The 3,831-nt window shown below is 31.8% G+C and overlaps 1 pseudogene; it reads left to right on the forward strand.

Annotated features, from left to right (window-relative positions):
* The first annotated feature begins 245 nt into the window (after nt 1–245).
* Nucleotides 246–677, forward strand: LOC112502126 (annotated as a pseudogene).
* The last annotated feature ends 3,154 nt before the right edge of the window (nt 678–3,831 follow it).

Here is a 3,831-nt window from a genome sequence, read left to right on the forward strand (position 1 = left end):
TAAAGGGTCAAAGATATCTCTTAAAATTAAAATACCAACTATTTATCAAATTTTATACAATAATTACAAGAAGACAACTTATTTCACATAATTTAGTTTTCCACATGAAATGTCATTAAATCTTTGACTATTGGTAGAAAAATCCGACCGACGATCATGGGCCACTTAACCATTAATTAATCTCACAACCCCTCCAAATGGTCTATAAATCGTGCCCCAATTACCACCCACCATGCAAATTCCAGATTAATTAGCTAACAGAAATATAAAAATGAAGGCAGAACCCACCAATATCACCATAGTCGTCTTTATGGTTGCAGCGATGATGATGATGATACTTCCAATTATCCCTGGAACAGCGGCGGTGAATTGCAACTACATGGAACTTGTGCCGTGTGCGGATGCAATCTCGTCATCGCAAGCACCGTCGGGCGCCTGATGAGAGAGCAAAGGCCTTGCTTCTGTGGGTACCTCCGGAACCCTAGTCTCCGCCAGTTTGTCAGTCCCGCCACCGCCAAGAGGGTTGCTAGCCAGTGTGGTGTTAGTATTCCACAGTGCTAGATCTCAATAACATCTTCGAATGTTCACTTAACTAAATAAAATCATGAAATAAATTATTGCCATGGACCGATGTGCTTCTGCATGTTTTTATTAGCTTATATATGGTGTGTTGTTAATGAAATCGTGTGTAAGGGGTCGTTTAACCATCGCTTATCCGTAAGTACTTATTTAGAAGAGTCAACACTCTAACTTACTCACCGAATGAGATTGTAGTCCATCAAAACGGTATCGTAAGTACTTATTTAGAAGAGCCAACGCTCTAACTAGTTCAATACTAGATATCTTATCTTTGTTTAACACGTTTTATAAAGTCGTAAATTGTAAGAAAAAGAAATGCAAGTATTATAACTACATAACCTTAAAGTATTTTCCTGATAAAGTAAGAGTTTTTAGAGGTAAAACTTATATAAATGCTTTATAATATAGTATAGATTAGAAGGGTACTCACATAATGCACAGAGATACATCTCAATTTTATTTTATTTTAGTTTTATTTAACAACAATCTAGAAATTTGTAGTTTTTTATAAAGCATAATATTCTTTTAAATACCGTTAACTAATAAAAGGGGATTTTTCAACATAAAAGCGACACCAAACATTTGGTTCGATGGTACTCACTCTTTGTTGTAAAGTTTTGGATTTCCGGGATTTTGTAGGATTTAGAATTCAATATTATTTTAATCTCATGTTTGGTTTTTTTTAAAAGTCTAGATTTAAAAATAAAATTCCACAAACATTTAATGGTACTTTACGGGATTTCATAGGATCTGTTTATAAAAATATTTTATAATATATTAAGAGATGATTCAGTTATTTATACTTTGTTTTTTTTTTCTTAAATATCTATAAATAATGGAATTCTATTCCATTTCAAATTCTACAAACTGAACACATCAAAAATTTCAAATCCTTTCAGATCTTTTTACAAAAGCCAAACAAAACATTCTACCAAACCAAAAAAATCCTAAGACTTATGGATTCGAACCATATATAATAAAATAATTCATATACATCTGTGTTCATCCAGTTAAAAATATAAATAAATATTATCAATGATGATATATAATCCATGTGTGCCGATTCCAACTAGATATCCCATGTTTGTAAGAAATGTAGTACAACGTTTTCAGTGCTAATGGCCAAAGGAGAAATTTGTTACCAATTTTAGAGAATTAGCAACCGAAAGTAGAAAAAAAACAAGTCAAAAGTGCCCCCTCATTGTACTTTTTTCAAGTATTTGGTCCTTATAAGTGTGCATCAAATCTTGCCATAAAACACAACCATATCTCTCTACTGGACTCCACTTTTGCTTCTTCATGGTGAAAAACAATCTTGTTTATGTTGTCGTGGTGGCGTTGCTAATGGTCACAACAGTGCACAAGACTGATGCAGTGGTTTGCAATCTGTTCGAATTGAGTCCTTGCCTAGGACCAGCCTTGTTCTTCGTACCACCATCTGGGTCATGTTGTGGGAGGCTGAGGGAACAAGAGCCATGCTTGTGTGAGTACGTTCGAACCTTGACCTATGGTCGGTACTTGAGTTCATTTGGAGCTCGTAGAGTCGTTCAAGCTTGCGGTATGGTCACACCTCAATGTTATGGATAATAATGTCGTTGGATGTAGTACTATCATATTATTGGATCCAACGTTGTAGATCAATAAAATATATATTATTTTATCGTATAAATAACTGGTTATATGAGATTGTATGGCGTATAAATATAAGTTATTGTGATTTAAATAACTAAATGAATGATTTTAATCGTGTTTATATTTAATTGTTTCCATTTTATGACTTTTTTTGTTAATGATCCAAAAAATCATACATCAGTTACTATAACAACCATATTCATATAGTACTTCGATAGTATATAATTGTGTAAGGGACTTGACAAAGAGGGGGGAAATTTAAATTTACGATGATGCTCGTAAATAGTCTGATGATTTCAACAAAGTCGATGTTTGACTTCTTGGGGTCATTGGTTGTGCAATTATATAACATGGTGTTATATGTAAACGATTCATTGTAATACTTGTAAAACATTTTCACTTACATTAATTGTGTATTTGTGTGATACAGTAAGAAGTAATATTGTATTGTAAATTAAAATGAAAAATTTCATTAAAAAAGAAAATTCTTAAATATATATTTAAATAAAATAGAAATTATAAATGGTAATTAAACATGTCTTGCTAGTTTGAATAATTGATAAAAAAAACCCTGAAAAATATGTCGGAATCGGTATCAAAATAAGATTATAAAGTTATGTTTTTTTTTTTTTGCAAAACTAAGGCTTGTAGATGCATTTAAAAAGAAAAATTGATTCAAATGACTATTTAAATTGGTGTCCTAACTATTTTTCTTCCGGATTTACCTAAATATCACTACTTATGTAATATCCAAATCCGCAATATTAGCTAAAAGACAAAAAAAAAAAAATCAAATTCAACCATTTTACCGTTGCAATTACGGATTTCGCCGTCACCGTTGCAGATTTGTGTTGAATTTGAATTTCAGGAGACCAATTTGGATGTGAGAAATAGTCATTTGAGTCAATTTTCCTTTAAAAAAAAAGCAAAGTTAATAAAACCTCAACTAATTGATGTATTTTGAATAATTTTTTTTAATTAGTAACTATTAAACTTTTTTATTTTTAATGATAAGTTCCTGAACATTTGTTTTGAGTAAATAAACAATTAAACTTAGAAAATTTGGTTACATATGTTTTTATAACAGAAAATAATTAAATAATAACCGAATAGAAAGATTTTAAAGTAAAAAAGTACCAAAATCAATTTTATTGATCCCAAATCCTTCGCATCCAATTGCATCACTCCCCCTCGCCACCCTTTGTCTCCCTATCTTCGTCTGTTCTTTATAGCGCCCATCACCATTGTTGGCCCCTACCATCGATCTTGATATGTTTCATTATCTTTCGATTATCTCTCTTTTACAAGATAAAGAGCAGCCGACGATGGGAAGACGAGATGGTGAAACTTCACAGTAAAACACTGTGAAGGTAATTTTCATAGAGTTTTTGCTGTGAATATTCAGATTTTTGTTACCTTCACAATATTTTGTAGTGAATTTTCAAGTGTAAAAATGTGGTCTCACGGATCTCACAAAAATAGGCTGGTCTCACGTGAATTCAACTATCTATACTATATTATAAAGCATTTGGCTAAAACTCTTAAACTCTTAAAACTCTTAAAGACAACATCTATTGCTAATGGTACAACCTGTTAAAGCCATCCCTAAACCCGTTCATC

The sequence above is a fragment of the Cynara cardunculus genome (assembly GCF_001531365.2).
Source record: "Cynara cardunculus var. scolymus isolate 2C chromosome LG 1, CcrdV1, whole genome shotgun sequence".
NCBI classification, from domain to species: domain Eukaryota; kingdom Viridiplantae; phylum Streptophyta; class Magnoliopsida; order Asterales; family Asteraceae; genus Cynara; species Cynara cardunculus.